Source organism: Physeter macrocephalus, chromosome 2 (assembly GCF_002837175.3).
Source record: "Physeter macrocephalus isolate SW-GA chromosome 2, ASM283717v5, whole genome shotgun sequence".
NCBI classification, from domain to species: domain Eukaryota; kingdom Metazoa; phylum Chordata; class Mammalia; order Artiodactyla; family Physeteridae; genus Physeter; species Physeter macrocephalus.
Window position 1 is genome coordinate 57,158,453 of NC_041215.1, and position 19,795 is coordinate 57,178,247.

A 19,795-nucleotide genomic window follows, 5' to 3' on the forward strand; every position below is an offset into this window, starting at 1 on the left:
TAAGTACCTTCATTGGACAGATGAGGAAATGGATACAAAGGCCTGGATCTATGGTCAGTGCTTTTATGCATTGCACTAAACAGCCTCTCCTGCAAAATGAATCAAAAGCCTATTTATGTAACTGCGGAACGAGCCCCAAATCGGCCCTATCCTGTTTCTAAGGTACTGAGCTGTTTTCTAGAGACAATAGATCAAAACTGCAAGTCATGCAGCCGAAGCATGTGTAGAGGAGAAAATTTTGACCTCAAACAACACCTGGAACCAGTGTTTCACCCCCCACAGAGCCAAAGGGCTAGGAACCCGAATAATGGAACCCTTTCAGAAGCGAAGGGTCTGCTGTCCAGGAAGATCCAGTGCCGAAGCCCCTTCGCCATACTTTACCCTAAAGGGCCAAGTTCCAAAGCCCTCCGATGGAAACCCTCTCACCAGTGCTTCCACATACCAGCCTTCTTCCCCTAACTCAGAAAAGTTTGACTGAACCCCCAGTCTGGGAGACAGATCTGAGCTCTACTTCCTGTCTCCTTGCCGGCTGACCTCGCAATAAAGCATTTTCTTTCTTCAGGAAGCCAATGCCACGGTATTGGCTTCCGTGTGCGTCGGGCAGCGAGCCCTTCGCCAGGTAACAATTTCCTACTGCCATAAAGTCAAGAGGATTTAGAAAGTAGTCACTCCCAATCCAGCTTTCAGGTCCTCTTGTCTCCGTAGTCGTTCACAAATACATGTTTGATTGGTGATGGCACTGAGAATGCTAAAGAACCGGGTTCCTTGGTTTCCCTTCTCTCCTCTGCTGGTGACTGGCGCAGGTTGAAGGAAGGTCAGGGACCCTGCAGACTTCACTCATGCCTGTGATGCCAAGCTTCTGGGGGCAGCAGCACAGAAGCCAGAGTTGTTCACAGAAAGATTGGATACCCAGAATGGTCAAAGAAGGGGTGGCTACAGATGACTCAGCAAATGGAAGCACCCTAGCAGGAGTGGCCACATGTTTAAGTGCGTGTGCTCTGACTCTGAGACTGCACCTCATCTTTAATCTGGCCTTGACATCGTGTCCTTGTCTGACATAGCTAATATGAAACGCAGACCACCACCTCTGCTTGGCTAGGACAAATGCTAACCAACCAGGAAAAGGATTTAAAGTGGTACAGGATTAGTCCTGCTCTTAGGAGATAATGGAAACATGCGTTCAGGCATCTTTATCCTAGTGATCACCTGAGGGAAACGGTCTGAATGTGAGTCTGAATTACCTGAAGCAGGCACAGCTGATGCCCCTGCCACTGTGACATGGGTGCTGAGGACTGCTGTGTTGCTAACATCTCTCTCACAGCAGCAGAAATGCAGTCGTGTTTAAGACCAAACATATGTTACTGAGTGTCCAGGCTCTCAACTCATCAGTGGGGGACTTCCCTGGCAGTCCAGTGGTTAAGACTGTCCAGTGGTTAAGACTCCGTGCTTCCACTACAGGGGGTGAGGGTTCAATCCCTGGTCGGGGAACTAAGATCCTGCCTGCCACAAGGCGCAGCCAAACAAATAAAAGAATAAAAAAATAAAATCAACTCATCATTGGGCTTATAAAGCCAGTGATTGACAAACTTACTTAGCTGCCTATTGCAATCACCTGGGGAATTTAAAAATACTGATGCCTGGGGCTTCCCTGGTGGCGCAGTGGTTGAGAGTCCGCCTGCCGATGCAGGGGACGCGGGTTCGTGCACCGGTCCGGGAAGATCCCACATGCGGCAGAGCGGCTGGGCCCGTGAGCCGTGGCCGCTGAGCCTGCGCGTCCGGAGCCTGTGCTCCGCAGCGGGAGAGGCCACAACAGTGAGAGGCCCGCGTACCGCAAAAAATAAAAATAAAAAATAAATAAAAAAATACTGATGCCTGCATCCCCCCTTCACACATTCCTGGGATGGGGCCTGGATATGAGAATTTTTAAAAGCACCCAGATGATTCTGTTGTGCAGCCATGTTGGAGACCCACTGCCCTAGAATGCCGTTTAAAAACTGCTCAGGCCCAAGTTAGCATTTTTACTATACCCATTGATGAGCAGATTTTATATACGTTCCAAGGTTATAAGGATCAAAGGAGATAATGTCTGTAAATTGCTCAGCACAGTTCTTGGCAAGGATAAGCTCTCAATAAATACTAATTCTTATTTGCCCCAACTGTGTGTATGTGCACACACACACACACACCCTGTATTACAACCCTACAATCAAACCATAAGTTAATAAAGTTACAGGAATTTTCTAGTTAACTGAGGATCAATCTCAAATTTACTTTAAAAAAACTGTATTAAATTATTCTAAACTACAATTGCCCACGTCCCTGCTTAAGGATGTCAAGTCTAACTGACAGTTTCTTCCTTGGACATTTAAGTGTTGGTTTAGGACTGTCAGTGAGTCATAGTTTCTGTCTTCTACATATCCATAGTACTAGGAGGTTCAAATATGAAAATTCAGGCCTTATTCAAAGGTGAATGTTGTATTAAATCCTAGTTATTAATTTACTTTTTAGCAATATATCTCTTACAGTAGAAAGCCGAAATAAATTTGATCAAAGTCCTGGCCAGTTAGATTAAAACAATGCTTTATTGTAGTTCTGAGTATTTTCACCATGAGACTATGCTGTTGCATATGTGTTCATTTAAATCATGTTCAAACTTAAGAGAAATTGTACAAATTATGTTTTGATCAATGGAGTCATCTTGATTGATTTGCAGGTCAATATATTTTAAGTTTCCTCTTCAAGGCCATGGGCAGCACACTTTGAGAACAAAGGTGTCCCATGACCCGAAAAGGTCGGGGCTATGTTGAGATATTCAGGAGGTGGGCGGGAGGGTGGACAGGATGAGCTGTACAGGGAGAGAAAGCAGCATGTGCAAGACCTCGAGGTATGACGTACTTGGCATATCTGAGAAAGTGGAGGAAGAGTGTTCTGACAGACTCAAAAAGTGAAATGGAGCATATTCGGCAGGGAGACTGGAGAGATACGGAGGCTCAGGTCTGCATCTTTGAGACTTGATTCCTCATGTTGAGCCTGAGCAGTGTAAGTACCTGACAAGGAGCTTTTTTGATTATAATGCAAAGGCCCGACATTGAGCCTTTGATTACCCAGACATCCATTTCAAAGACATCCACCTCAGCGAAATGTATTGCCACCTGTATGACACAGCTCCCACCTAAGCAACTAGATAAGGACCCAGGCTGATCTACCCATGAAGTTTCCCTTTTAAAAGCCCTGGGTATCCTAGATAACTGAATGCTTGAGTGACCGCATTTTCCCTTCCTGCACCTTAATTTCTGCTCTTCTGTTTTAAATTCTCCGATAAAGAGTGAACCCACAAAACCCTAGGCACGCCGCCGTCAGCCCCAATAAAGGCAGAGCCCAAGATCCCCACGCTGTCTCAATCCGTGACCTTGCTGTATGGCCCTCAGGCATGCTCTAAACCCTCAGTGGTTTATATGCCTTGTTTCTTCAAAGTTCCTTTGTTGCAGAAGTGCATGTTGCAACTGTAATAAGAACTACAGGAGCCAGTCCAGCCCCAGCACTGGCTCTGGTTGGCAAAAGATCTGTGGGGACCCCAACACAAGTAGTACAGGCCTAGCTTCGTGCCTCAGGTAGTCCTAGCCAATAGCATCACTATTGACAGGCTGAGACCTACGTGAAACACTGGGTTAGAGACATCCACCCATCCTCAATCTGTTTTGGCTAAGGGTTAACTATTTCCACAATAATTCTGTGTAACGAACCAGCCCAATACTTAGTGGCTTAAAATTTATTCTCTCTCACACATCTGTGAGCTGGCTGGGAATTGGCTGATCTAGGCTGGGATTGGCTCTAAGCTACAGGTTGGGGCCGGATTTACTCCACAAGCCTCTCATCTTCCCTGAACCAGTGGGCTACCTGGGGTAGCTTCTCTCATGGCCAGGCATGACTGCAATGGGCAAGCCTAACTGCACAAGGCATTTCGAGCCTCTGCATGAACCATGTCTGCTCATGTCCCTCTGGCCCAAAGTCAAGAGGCTGGGAAGTGCACTCTGTTCACAGTAGGAGGAAATACAGGTTTTAGGAGTTAAATGGCTGAAAGCACAGATGCAGAGAAGAGTGGGAAATCTGGGCTAAAAAGTTAACCTACTAGATCCACCAAGGTGAGGTTTTGGTGTTCACCTTATGCTGTCCTGGTCATCCAATGCCACGTTGTGCTATTTTCCTGTTAAGAGGTTAATATGACCTTTGTTGACCCTAATATATCATCTGGCCCTTGTTCTCTTATGCTGCTGGAGTCATTCCCAAAAAAGAAAGAATAAGAACAGTGATCCCAATACATTTACTGCGGGAAGACATCTGGAGAGTTGTATTTGTTTTTCTTTAGTTTTCAGCTGGATGTTTGGCATTGTGTCAAAAGTTTTACTCTGAGAAGTTTAAAAAAGTGAGTCTATTTAGTGTATTACTTCCTCTCCACTTTATAATAAAACACTAGAGTCTCACTCAAATGCCACCCCTTGGCTGCTTGCTGGGAACTATGTTAGAAGGGAATGTGGATGTCATAAGTTACCTTCTTTTTTTTTTTTTTTTGGCCGTAAGCGGGCCTCTCACTGCTGTGGCCTCTCCCGTTGCGGAGCACAGGCTCCGGACGCGCAGGCTCAGCGGCCATGGCTCACGGCACGAACCCGTGTCCCCTGCATCGGCAGGCGGACTCTCAACCACTGCGCCACCAGGGAAGCCCGGTTACCTTCTGATGCTCATTCACAAGAATAAATTCCCTCTTGAACCTAAACCAATTGGCTCACCTTAGAAATAATCCCATGCCCTGTTTTCTCACATGACAATGAGATTCTAATATGCAGGAGATCCTTGTCTTCCTTGGATTTAACAACCACAGTTTCTACTATTTGCTAATGACGACTTGGTCAAGGCACGCAACCACTTGTCATTTTTATTGAGATATATAGTTGAATGCCATCTATCCCCACCTTGGTGCCACAGTTTTGATCATGTGCTTTTCTTAGAGAATATTAACTTCAATAGAAGTTTTTGCAAATTTGGGACTTTTCCAGGTATCTTGGGATATAACCCTTGTGAATGCTCGGAGCCTTTCTTTATCTTTCTCTCTGAAAAGGAGAATGGCCTCTGAACTCAGTTCAATGCTTCAAATAAATTAAAGCACAAACACCTCAGGGCACCTGTGGCATATATTTAGTGAATATTTATATATATGTTCACTAAATATATATATATAATGCATATATTATAATATACCACATATTATTTTTTGAAGTATTTTATACATTTTTTATTCCTGAGCTGGTTTTCTGCATCAATGAAGCATTTACAGATTGAACATGTTAAAGTAACGTAAATAGAATAATAAGAAGCACAAAGATTAGAAAGGGTGGTGCTAAATTTTCATTATTTGCTGATTATATTAAGCTAGAGAATGAGTAAAAACAACCATAACACCATTGCAATTAGAAATTCAGTTAGGTTGACCGTACAAGATTAATTGTTGTCCTCAAAGTAAATTTTAAGAAAAGATAAACTACCTAGAAATAAATGCCCATATCTATTGAAGAAAAGTTTTCAATTCTACTGTTGAACCCAAAAGGCTTAAATACATTTCAAGAACTGACATGTTCTTAGCTAAGAACAGTCAACTTTGTATAACTAGAACAGCGTTTCTCAACTGTATATTATAGCCTCCAAAGGACCCTTTTTAGACATATTTTTTCTTAATCTCTCTCTCCTGTTAAATTTTAATACCACAGATACACTAAATATCTGTTTATATACTATACATATACCTGTGCTTTACACAGAAAAAGAGTTAAGTTTTAAAAAAAGTAAATTTTTTGACCTCCAAGAATCAGTCTTTGTCCCTTTAGGTATAATATATCCTTGCTGAGAATGCATGAAATAGACCTTCTCCCTTAATTTATTCCTAACTTTAATTCAATACCAATCAAAATACCAACAATAATTTTTGATGCTGGATACACTGATTCAAACTTACAAGACTGGCTTGAAAAGTTTCAAAGTATAAGAATTCTGAGGGGGACTAGCTCTTCTATTAGGAGTATTAGACATATTATAGAAAAAAGTCATAAATATTGATATTATGTGATAGATGTTCCAGGATAGATATTTTATAAGTAGAGCCAGTACATGGTGGAATTTAATATGTGATAAAAAGTGGATTATCAAACAAATGGATTTTGAGCAACTGACTAGTCCAAAGAAAGAATGGGGAGTTTATCTCTGTTACACTCTACACCGAAATAAAGATGGTCAAAGATTTTAACACAAAATGAGATACCACACAAGTATGGAAGAAAATATAGAAAAAAATATTCATATTTTCTTGGAGGGAAAGTCTGGACACAAAATCCAGACGCCATAAAATTAAAGACAAATAGCTGTGCATTAAAATGAAAAAATTAATATTTGCATGGTTAAAAATACCACAGATGAAGTTAAAAGGCAAACAACACACCAGAATAAAATATATTTGCATTGTGTATATATATACAAGATGGCTAATATTCAAAAGATATATTGAACTCTAATAAATCAATAATAAAAATACTAATGACTCCAGAAAAGTGGGCAACAGAAGAAATGGAAATGCACATAACTTCAAAATGTAAAAAAAAAAGTGATCATCCACAGAATAAAACTTGAATGAACATTTTTCATGTATCAGAATGGCAAAGTTGAAAATATTTTGTAATATAACGTGTCATTGAGAATATGTAAAAACAAATTCTTACCCATTTTTAGTAAGGGTATAAATCAGCAAAGTCTCTTTTGCAAAATCAGTTGGTTAATTGCTATGAAAAGTAGAACTTTACACACCCCTTGACTAATATTTTCAGATCTAAATATTTACTCTACAGATGTATTCTTCCTTGTAGTTAAAGACATTTTTTCTAAAATGTTCACAGCAGCATTTTTGTAATAGTGAAGAGTAAAATATCCAACGATAAAAGACTACTTATATGATTTTGATACATTCATATAACAGAATACAATGTAGCTATTAATGAAGAATGATTTCCAAGGCATTTTATGGGGGAAAAAAGCAAATTTACTAAAAATTATACAGTATTGATATTTGTGATAGTTAATGTTATATGTCAGGTTGTCCAGACCATGGCCTGCAGTTGTTTGTTCAAACACTAATCTAGTTGTTGCTCTGAAGGTATTTGTAGATGTGATTAATATTTATAATTAGTTAACTTTAAATAAAACACATCACCCTTGATAATGTGGGTGGGCCTCATCCAATCAGTTGAAGGCCTTAAGAGTAAAACTGAGGTTTCCTGGAAAAGAAGTTCTGCCTTATGACAGTAACATGTACTCTTACCTTAATTTCCAGCCTGCCCTATAAATTTCAGATTTACCAATCCCCACAATTGGGTGAGCCAATTTCTTAAAAATCTCTCCCTCCCCCACACCCCTATAGATAAAGAGATTGGTTCTGTGGGTTCTGTTTCTCTGGAGAATGCTGGCTGATACAGTAAGTTATTATGTCTTTTAAAAAACTTGTACATATTATGATTGTATATTCAGCAATTGCCTCTGGAGGGACATTTAAGAGATTAAGACCAGTGGTTGTTTTTTAGGGGAGGTGGGGGTTTAATTTATTTTATTGAAGTATAGTTGATTTACAATGTTGTGTTAATTTTCTGCTGTATAGCAAAGTGATTCAGTTATATATATATATATATATATATATATATATATATATATATATATATATATATATATACATTCTTTCTCATAATTCTTTTCCATTATGGCTTATCACAGGATATTGAATATAGTTCTCTGTGCTATACAGTAGGAACATTTTTTCCTTTTCCATTATGGTTTATTATAGGATATTGAATATAGTTCCCTGTGCTATACAGTAGAACCTTATTGTTTATCCATTCTATATATAATAGTTTGCATCTACTAATTCCAAACTCTCAATCCATCCCTCCCCCACTCCCCATCCCATTGGCAACCGCAAGTCTGTTCTCTATGTCTGTGGGTCTGTTTCTGCTTCATAGATAGGTTGATTTGTGTCATATTTTAGATTCCACATATAAATGATATCATATGGTGTTTGTTTTTCTCTTTCTGACTTACTTCACTTAGTATGATAATCTCTAGGTCCATCCATGTTGCTGCAGATAGCATTGTTTCATTCTTTTTTATGGCTGAGTAGTATTCCATTGTATATATGTACCACATCTTCTTTATCCATTCATGTTGATAGACATTTAAGTTGTTTCCATGTCTTGGCTATTGTGAATAGTACTGCAATGAACATACGGGTGCAGGTATCTTTTTGAATTATAGTTTTGTCCAGATATATATCCAAGAGTGGGATTGCTGGATCATATGGCAACTCTATTTTTAGTTTTTTGAGGAACCTCTATACTGTTTTCCATAGTGGCTGCACCAGTTTACATTCCCACCAACAATGTACGAGGGTTCCATTTTCTCCACACCCTCTCCAACATATGTTATTTGTAGATTTTAAAATGATGGCCATTCTGACCGGTGTGAGGTGGTACCTCATTGTAGTTTTGATTTGCATTTCTCTAATAATTAGTGATGTTGAGCATCTTTTCATGTGCCTTTTGGCCATCTGTATGTCTTCTTTGGAGAAATGTCTGTTTAGGTCTTCTGCCCATTTTTTGATTGGGTTGTTTGTTTTTTTGTTGTTGAGTTGTATGAGCTGTTTGTATATTTTGGAAATTATGCCCGTGTCGGTTGCATCATTTGCAAATATTTTCTCCCAGTCCATCAGCTGTCTTTTTACTTTGTGTGTGGTTTCCTTTGCTATACAAAAGCTTGTAAGTTTGATTAGGTCCCATTTGTTTATTTTTGCTTTTATTTCTATTGCCTTAGGAGACTGACCTAAGAAAATACTGGTACGATTTATGTCAGAGAATGTTTTGCCTATGTTCTCTTCTAGGAGTTTCATGGTGTCCTGTCTTATATTTAAGTCTTAAAGCCATTTTGAGTTTATTTTTGTGTATGGTGTGAGGGTGTATTCTAACTTCATTGATTTACATGTGGCTGTCCAACTTTCCCAACACCACTTGCTGAAGAGACTATCTTTTTCCCATTGTGTATTCTTGCCTCCTTTGTTGACGGTTAATTGACCGTAGGTGTGTGAGTTTATTTCTGGGCTCTTTATTCTGAGGAACAGTGGTTGGTTAAACTTGTAACTCAACGGTTTGGTTCCTAGCCCTGCAGTCTCAAGTTGGGAGTGAGTTAGAAATGCAGACTCTGAGGCCCCACTTCAGGTCCATGGAATCAGATCTGCATTTTAACAAAATGCGGAATTTGAGAGGCACTGGTAAGGGGATTAGGGGCTGGGGGACATAGCTTCAGATGAAGGGTGGCCACTTCTTCAGCCTGGGCTCCCGTGCACTGGTTCAACTTTCCTCTGTTCCCACTCCTCCTCCATCCTCTGCCTCTCCAACTCACCCATGCAGGGTGATAACGACTCCCTGCCTCTCTCCTTACTCAGACTACTTCTGACATGCCTCCTATTGATGGCCTTTTCTCTTTCAGCTATTTTTTTTTTCCTTTTTGGGAGTAAATTTTAGTAGTCCATATTAATTTCTCCTCACTTCTTGGGATTTCCTACCCCCGGTCCTGATGACTCCAATCTACATGAAACCCTGGAGCTTGGGGGCAGGGATGGGATGTGGAGAACAGACACTGTGTATTTGGCTTTGCTGCATTTTCCTCAAAAACTGTGGGGAGGATGCTGGGCTATCAAAGAGGGGGGATGGAAATTTTGTTACTGTTGTTTATGCTCATATTGTATTTTAAGAAGAAGAAATTTTTTAAATATCTGAAAGTTTCATTTAATGACATGATTTATCAACAGATCTTGAAAACATTTTAACTTGGGGAGCTTTTAAAAGTGGCGTAATTGAATGCAGAGGTCAGTGAAAGGTGAATTGATCTTATTAGAGGGCAGATTATCCAATAGGGGATCACCTGATTTAGAGAAAAGCTATAACTTAAACAGGAAGAGAGGAAAGAAATATAAAAAAGACAACCGTGGGAAAAAAATCCAGCAGGAATAAAACCTGAAAACTTTGCTTGTTCTTATTGTTAAGCTATGGCTCTTATAATGTTTCCAAAGAATGGATGAGCCTGAAGCCTGATACAACTCAATATGACCTTAGAGTCTGTCTTCTAACAACTGTAAGGCCATTTGAACAACTCGGCCCCCAAATGGATTCGTTAGGCTGCCCTATGGCTTAGAGAAATGAGTTTCCATTTTGCAGACGGCCTTCCCTATTACTAAGCTCTAACTTTGATTCTCAGACACATTCTGCAGTGCTTCACCTTCAAATAACCACCCTCAGTGTCAAAGACCTTCCTGTCTCCACTTGTTGAAGTGTTTTCTGAGCACTTTAGGCCTAGAGGCCAATCAAACCCCATCTGGCTAGCATAGTTCAGGGACACAGACATAACTCTGCAAGGCACTTCTTACTGCAGGAGGGGAAGGGCAGGTGGGAATGTTATGCTAATTTTAAATATTACTTATCTGAACCTTTTTATTCCCACAACCACAAAAATCCAGGCCCAAGGCTGGATTTGGATATAGAGTTACTCCAAAGAAGTGTACGTTTATACTACTAGATAAGAACATTATTATAATATTGTAGCCCAGCTGACTCTGATGTTATCATGTAATGGCAGAGATCCTGTTAGCCAGGTACAGGATAATAGCTTATTTTTGGACTAGAAATTGTTGGTACTTCAAAGAACTAATTTGTGAATTACCTCCAAAGCATGGAGAACCCCACTATTTTGATATATCCCTATGGTATATGTGAAGCTTTCCAGTTGTGGTTCACAAATTTTATTTTTATAGTAGTAAATTCCTTTTTCAAATGTAATTTTAGGTAGAACCTCAACATTCAGAACAGAAAGTGAACATGCTATTAAGGAAATAAGTGGGCCCAAACTGCTACCTAGCTGTATTAAGTGCCTCTAACCCCATGATATACTCTGAAGGACAATTATATCATCCGGGGGCTCCCTGGAATATAATTTGCAAATGGTCTAGATGAAAACCAGTTTTAAGTTGGTGTTCTCAGTTTCCCTATTTTCTTAAGTTCTCCTGCTAGATCCATAGCTTCTTGAATCCACAAGTTGTACCACACTCATAACAGTTGGGTTTCTTTTTGAGATTGGGAGACTCACACTTCTGAATGCCAAGCTTTTCATCTTGACCTTTTGAGTTAAAATCTTTCTAAAGTATATTGCACATTTCCTAGTGTCCTTAAACAGTGTGCTAAATGAATTTTAATCTTTTTTGGCTTGGAATCATCATTTTGGAAACTACAATATATACTATTATACTTGATAGTTAATACAATATAGTAGAAAGAACACGGACTGTGTAGGCCACGGCATACAACCCACTGAACAGCTGTTTCCTTAAGCAAATAATTGCACCTATCTTAGTTACTTAAAAACAAAACTCATATATGAGAATGATACCTAATTTGCAGAGTTGAATGTAAAAGTTGAATAGAATAATGCCTGCCACATAGTAAGTACCAAATCATTTGTAAGGAGGGTATAGGGAGGAGTAGATAAGACTGCTAGCTGTCCACCCAAATCCGTACTCCCCATTTAGAGACTGAATTTCCTGGCCCATAAATCTGTCAAATGAGAGGATTTACCATCACCATCATTCCAGGGCCTTCTTTGAGTGGAACTGTGGTGCATTTCTAGCTTGTACCAATACAAAAAGCAGACCCATTTCTGTTACAAGGGTTTTTCCTCCTCTGTTGGTTGGGTATTGCAAACCTCTGAGGCCAGCAGTGTAAGGTGAGGGAGAGGCAATAATAAAACAGAGGGAGGTGATACAAAAAAAGGTGATACAAAAAAGTTGCTCATCAACTTACTTTTGCTGTCCAGATCTGCTCGGGCCCAACTAGCACATGTACCATTTCTATCTAAAAATAAACTACTGGGCCACCTGTCTGACCTTGTGACTTGGGGAATCTGATGGAATCATGTAGTCTCAGATTACATAGTCACTCTGCCAGGCTAGGAGCTGCTTTGACACCAGGGGGTAGTTTTATGCCACATGAGGCCCAGCCTTGCACTAGACTGCTAATCTCTGCTGTGACTCTTCTATGAGGAATGGCAACCAATCACCATGGATACCTCTAGAACCAATATTTCTGCTGAATCTTGTAGGCCAAGTGACAGAGCCAATTGTACTGCAACTAGAAATCAAGTGCCCCAGTTCTTCAATCCCATGCTAAGAGTCTGCTTTTTAGGGTTATTTTTAGGTATCAACTGTCTCAGTGTAAGTTTTTCTGGAAAAACACAGCCTAAGACAAAGGACTTGCATGCAAGTCATTAACTCTGGGAAGCAATCCCAAGGAACCGAGATCAGAGTCTGGGAAGAATGGAACTGGGAAGTGGGGAAAGCCAGTCTGTGGGTCATTCTCATGCTGCTCACATAGTGGGCGACTGGGCTCCAGCTCGGCTTGGGACCTTCTGAGGGTGAACTGCAGTTTTGTCCACCCAAGCGTCAGAGGGGGCTATTTGTCCACTGACTTTGCCCGGTCGGTCAAGTGTGGCCTCCAGAAGTGATAAATCCAGGTTTGCTTTGCATAAGAATGGCCAAGTGAGCTCCTTTTGGTGATCATGTGCAACACCAGAGAAGCACGAGGGCAGAGAGGGATCCTTGTGATGCAACCCGAGCAAGGGGCTTTCAGGTTACCTCCGCCTGAAGCCAGCGCTGCACCCACTAGAGTAAAAAGGCAGAAAGATGTACCTGAGGCAGGTAAGCTGTTTTCTTTAAACAAAATGGTTGCAGCAGCCATGCTTTTTCAGTAATAATTATAAAGTAATTACTATCGCTTTTGTACTTTGTGTAACTATTACTTTGTTGTTATTAGCTATCATTTCTTACTGCCATTCATGGGGTTTTCTGTGGCACTGTTTCAAACTCTCACTAACCTGTTTCACTTCTACCATGAGTTTGAAAACCAATCGCTTTGCATGGTTGGTTAGGATTTTGAGTAAATTAAAAGTAAATAGGCCCTGAGTGGAAGCCTGAAATAATTTTTTTTTAATTTTTACTTTTGGCTGCATTGGGTCCTCGTTGCTGCGTGCAGGCTTTCTCTAGTTGTGGCAAGCTGCGGCTACTCTTTGTTGTGGTGCACAGACTTCTCATTGTGGTGGCTTCTCTTGTTGCAGAGCAAGGGCTCTAGGCACGCGGGCTTCAGTAGTTGTGGCACGTGGGCTCAGTAGGCTAGGAGCTGCTTTGACACCAGGGGGTAGTTTTATGCCACATGAGGCCCAGCCTTGCACTAGACTGCTAATCTCTGCTGTGACTCTTCTATGAGGAATGGCAACCAATCACCATGGATACCTCTAGAACCAATATTTCTGCTGAATCTTGTAGGCCAAGTGACAGAGCCAATTGTACTGCAACTAGAAATCAAGTGCCCCAGTTCTTCAATCCCATGCTAAGAGTCTGCTTTTTAGGGTTATTTTTAGGTATCAACTGTCTCAGTGTAAGTTTTTCTGGAAAAACACAGCCTAAGACAAAGGACTTGCATGCAAGTCATTAACTCTGGGAAGCAATCCCAAGGAACCGAGATCAGAGTCTGGGAAGAATGGAACTGGGAAGTGGGGAAAGCCAGTCTGTGGGTCATTCTCATGCTGCTCACATAGTGGGCGACTGGGCTCCAGCTCGGCTTGGGACCTTCTGAGGGTGAACTGCAGTTTTGTCCACCCAAGCGTCAGAGGGGGCTATTTGTCCACTGACTTTGCCCGGTCGGTCAAGTGTGGCCTCCAGAAGTGATAAATCCAGGTTTGCTTTGCATAAGAATGGCCAAGTGAGCTCCTTTTGGTGATCATGTGCAACACCAGAGAAGCACGAGGGCAGAGAGGGATCCTTGTGATGCAACCCGAGCAAGGGGCTTTCAGGTTACCTCCGCCTGAAGCCAGCGCTGCACCCACTAGAGTAAAAAGGCAGAAAGATGTACCTGAGGCAGGTAAGCTGTTTTCTTTAAACAAAATGGTTGCAGCAGCCATGCTTTTTCAGTAATAATTATAAAGTAATTACTATCGCTTTTGTACTTTGTGTAACTATTACTTTGTTGTTATTAGCTATCATTTCTTACTGCCATTCATGGGGTTTTCTGTGGCACTGTTTCAAACTCTCACTAACCTGTTTCACTTCTACCATGAGTTTGAAAACCAATCGCTTTGCATGGTTGGTTAGGATTTTGAGTAAATTAAAAGTAAATAGGCCCTGAGTGGAAGCCTGAAATAATTTTTTTTTAATTTTTACTTTTGGCTGCATTGGGTCCTCGTTGCTGCGTGCAGGCTTTCTCTAGTTGTGGCAAGCTGCGGCTACTCTTTGTTGTGGTGCACAGACTTCTCATTGTGGTGGCTTCTCTTGCTGTGGAACATGGGCTCTAAGCGTGCGGGTTCAGTAGTAGCGGCTCACGGACTCTAGAACACAGGCTCAGTAGTTGTGGCTCTCAAGTTTAGTTGCTCCACGGCATGTGGGATCTTCCCGGACCAGGGATCTATCCCATGTCCCTTGCGTTGGCAGGCAGATTCTTAACTACTGCGCCACCAGGGAAGTTCCCCGAAATAATTTTTAAAAAGCACATGAGGGGGGCTTCCCTGGTGGCGCAGTGGTTGCGCGTCCGCCTGCCGATGCAGGGGAACCGGGTTCGCGCCCCGGTCTGGGAGGATCCCACGTGCCGCGGAGCGGCTGGGCCCGTGGGCCATGGCCGCTGAGCCTGCGCGTCCGGAGCCTGTGCTCCGCGACGGGAGAGGCCACAACAGAGGGAGGCCCCCGTACCACAAAAAAAAAAAAAAAAAAAAAGCACATGAGGATGCTAAACTAAACTTACCATGGTAATTATTTCACTATATATGTAAGTCAGACCATTATGCTGTACATCTTAAATTATACAGTGAGGTATGTCAGTTACATCCCAATAAAACTGGAAAAAAAATCTAAGAAATTTATAGATGCACATGATGTTATGACTTTTGATATGTCTATTTAGCCTACATAATGGCCCTTTATTTCCTCTTACATTTCTCATTCTCATGTCCTAGTTGGGTGAAATCGTTAGAGACCCAGATTATAAACTAACATGGGCTATTGTTTTGATTTAACATGGGCTGTTATCATGATCACATAGTATAATTTATTATTACTATTATTCTTTTTCTTTTGTAATGAGGTAAAAATTTTAAAACTATGTCATATTATAGCACTTTGCTAATTATTATAGCTTTATTTTGTTATTTGAGTTATATCCAGTACACACATAAGAAATTTGTACCAAATTAGTACAAATTAGTACCAACTGATTTTAGTTCAGGTTCGTTAAATTAAAAAAAATAAGGAACTGTTAAGCCATGCATAATAAGATAATATATTATAAACAGAACTCCCAATACAGGATTCCTGATCTGTGTTCCCAGCAAAGAAAGATATTTATTTTGAAAATGAAGGATTTAAATCAAATATCTGCTTCCTCCAAAATGTTTTACAAAAAAGTAGTAGGGACAAAAATAATAATGGGGGAAAAGAAATAAATGCAACTTCAAATGGCTTTTATCTTTGGTACAGACTCTATTAGTTCAAATTAAGCAAAGATTAAAATGCAAATATTGATTTTGGTGTCAGCTGGATTTCCAGGATTTTTGAAATGTTTAGAAAACAGTCTGCACATTTCATTTCCTTTTTTTTTTTTTTTTTTTTTGGACAGCACACTGTTGCCAGCATTTCTTTGATTTGCACATCTGGAATCACTAAAACATACAGCTGGGAGGAACTGCCAGGGATATTTTGTTTCCTTGACTAGAATTAGAACCTTGGCCTTACCAAAGGGTAATTATCTGGGCAAGTTAATGATGAAATCTTGAGTGATGACAAGGTGGAGGCTCAGGTAGTGGCGACCATGGGATTTGGAATTGAATTTGTCACTATACTTCTCTGAATTTTATGAGATGCTGTGGAAGATATCACACTGCTTTTGTCAAACCTCCTGGGTCTCATGTCTGCTCACACACAGAGCAAGTCATGGCCTTCCACCTCTGAGGCTGATCATAGTCTTATCCACACAGGCAGCAGGTGAGAGAGGAGAGCATGGCGCACTCTCTTGCCAGCCATTCACCCCAAGTGCAAATACAAGACACACAAATCAACAGTGAAGTGCCATAAAGGAATCACCTTATGTCTCCAGCGAAAATAGCAAGAAAGAAGATGGAGGCTTTACAAATTCAATGGATTAGAAATAGTCCAGGAGAGCAAAGAGGAAAATAATATGGCAGTGATTTTGTGTTAATATCTCCAAGCTTCTCTTAAAAAAAAACAGCTCATGTAAAGAAATACTGATGAATATAGGAAGGTCAATTGCTTAAATGGTCTTTACTTTTATGTCATTTAACAAACACCAGAGTGTAAATTGGTATAAACACTTTGAAAAAAATTTCTGGCAGTGCTTATGAAAGTTGAAATAGGTATGACACAGCAGTTTTTCTCCTGGCAGCATACCAAACAGAAATGAGGACCCAGAAGCACATATAAGGGTGCTCATACTAGCTTTATCCATAACAGCCCCAAACGTAAATAATCCAAACATCTACCAGCAGTAGAATGGGTCTATGCATTGTGGTCTAACCTCAGAATGGAATAGTCAAAGCAACAAAAAGAACAAAATACTGTTACACGGACTTCCCTGGTGGCGTGGTGGTTAAGAATCCACTTGCCAATGCAGGGGACACGGGTTCGATCCCTGGTCCGGGAAGATCCCACATGCCGCGGAGCAACTAAGCCCATGCGCCACAACTACTGAGCCTGCAATCTAGAGCCCACGAGCCGCAACTACTGAGCCCATGTGCCACAACTACTGAAGCCCGCACGCCTAGAGCCACAACAAAGAGTAACCCCTGCTCACCGCAACTAGAGAACAACAACTAGAGAAATTAGAGAAAGCCCGCGCGCAGCAACAAAGACCCAATGCAGCCAAAAAATAAAAATAAATATATGAATAAAAATTAAAAAAACAAAACAAAACAAATACTGTTACACACAGGAGCATGGTTGCATCTCATAGACATGATATTAAGTGAAAGAAGTCAGATACAAAGCAGTACAATTCTATGATTTGATTTATATGAAATTCAAAAGTAAGCTAAACTCATCTATTGTGGTTAGAGTTAAGATCAGTGGTCAGCCTGAGGTGGGGATACAGACTGGTAAGGGATATAGGGAGCCTTGTGGGGTGCCTGAAATGTTCTATATCTTGATCTTGGTGTTCATTACCCAGAAGTATGCATAGATGTGTTAAAATTCTCCAGGCTGTACACAAGAGATCTGTGTCCTTTACTGTAAGGTATATCTCAATTAGAAAGAAAAATCATAGGAGTGAATAATACATAATCAAAATGTGAAATTACTATTGAAATCAATGACACATTAAGCCATTATCTTATCTGAAGAAAGTTCCCTATGAGAAGAATTCTTGAATTAATTATATAAACATTTTTGGACCCAAACATCCATATGAGTGAAGTCATTTAAGTAGTTACCTTGGAGGCCACTATTCAAACTACACTGACATTGCTCTCTAATTGTTGGAGCTCATTTTTTAGAAACTGTCTTCCTAGACTTTGGGATATTATTTTGAATATGCATAAGGGGTCAGATATTTGTCCTTTGAAAGTGTCCCAAGTTTTTACTACATATAAATAATTTGGAACCACTTTGGGCTGTACAGAGGATTTACAGTATGACTAATAACATTTTTGTTGTTCAATAATCAATCGGGTGTGGTTGACTAAAAAATGAGGGTAATTATGTCATCTGGCTCCAGAAATATTGCTAAGGTTGACTCCAAAAAAGATTCCAAAAATGTGCAGACTTTTGTTAGCATCAGTGTTAAAAGTTTCATGGCTTACCGAAGCCTCACATGTTCATACGGTCAGAAGGAACTTGGCTCTTGGAACCCAAAAAAGTCCAAATCCAGAAAACTAAGTAACTTCATATTTATTTCAGCAATTCCGACAGGAGTTTACCATTGTATACCATTGTTCTCAGGAGGTGTCGCCACCTTAGTTTAATGTAGGGTAGGGAAATAAGCCTAAGAGCTTCCTCTCTAAATACATCTCATTTCTGTTTTGAAGAGACAGATGCCTGCTCTTGCCTTCAGGAGGGCTGGGGTTTATAGCAGTGACATATAAGTCGCTTTACCTACAGTTTTCAAATCATCGATTTTGTTTAACCATCTAAATATACATTCTTTATTTTCACATCTTTCAAGATTATCTTGTCATTCTCACCCTGCTATTTGAAAAAGCACTGACAGAGCCCACAGATAAGGTTTCCCATTTTACTACTTCCCTGCCGGGTGATATTGAAAGAGATGTCTGGTCTTTCTTGGTCTCAATTTCTTTGTTTGTGAAATAATGATGATATAATGCTACCTTGCCAGATTGCTGGGGAGTGTTTACGGAGCATTCTTGGCTAAAGATCAGGGGAGAGTCCCTTCTCTTTTCTAGGTCCTCCCTTAATTAATTTGCTCATTTTATAAGCATTGAGAGAAAACTTCAAAACTCTAAGATGAAACAAAGAGGATTTTCTACAAGCTCTTTTAGTTTCTGCTCTTGATAATATTAGCTATTTTTCATGTATTTCTCACTTTGGATTCACAGCCATCCCTCTGTCGGGAGGTTTCTTTCTTTGAATTATATTGAAAAGTTAAAGCAGTAAAGAGGCTGACAAAGATGACACAGGTACCTCCTGGTCTTACTTCACTGGGAAGCAGATGATCCACCTCCCTCTCTTATACCTGAATGATTGATAGTGACGACATCCAATCCCATCTCATTTCTTATATGGGGCCCTGAGGTGAGGACTTCCTGTCTTTTCTAACAGAAATATGACAAAATATCAGCGTGTAACAGTTCTGACGACAGAGTAAGGTATAAATATTTTGATGAATAGCTCATGTTTTCATTCTCTCTCCTTTATATAACTTATATAAAGCATTTCTATTGATGGAGAATGGATGGATGCAATGCTTTTAAAGTTTTAATACATTTTGATTTGAGGTTGTCTGGTTCATCTACCTTATAGCAAAGCTTTAATTTCCTAGGCATAAATTCATTTAGGTCATCAACTCAGAGACCGCCATTTAGGAGGATTATTCCAATCACTGACAGATATTTTCTTTGTTGTTGAGTTTACTTAATTTCCAAATCTATGATCTTTCCTTCTTGCATTAGTTTCTTAAATAGAGTCAAATCAGATTGTTTCATTTTACAAGTTAAAACTGTCCATGAACTGAAATGTGTCCCAATTCACATCAGGTTTCAGAACCAAGGGTGACAATCCTGGCCGTAATAAACATCAAACCAAAATACAATATACCCTTACGAGGTATGCTATTTTCCTTCCAATGAGAGTGCAATAAATTTGGGCTTCCTAGCTTTATAGGCTCTAGTAGGCCCTGAGAGAACATCAGTTGGTTTAATTAAAATGCACACATGTAATTACTAAACCTAATGCTAAAACTATACAGTCTTGTATCACGTTCAAATCAGTGGTCTGATAGGACAGCAAGTGTCCTTTAAAGTGATGCCAGTTTTTTGTTTGTTTGATTTTTGGTTTTGGTTTTGGTTTTGTTTTTAACAAGAAATGCAGTCAATAGAATTCTAGGACTCCCAGGTTAAACCGGTAAAACAAACCAACTGGAGTCATTGGTGTACACACAGA

At 40.2% G+C, this 19,795-nt stretch overlaps 1 pseudogene; it reads left to right on the plus strand.

Annotated features, from left to right (window-relative positions):
- Positions 1-307: 307 nt before the first annotated feature.
- Positions 308-19,795, plus strand: part of LOC102995110 (thioredoxin domain-containing protein 17-like) — a 40,397-nt pseudogene continuing 20,909 nt past the window's right edge.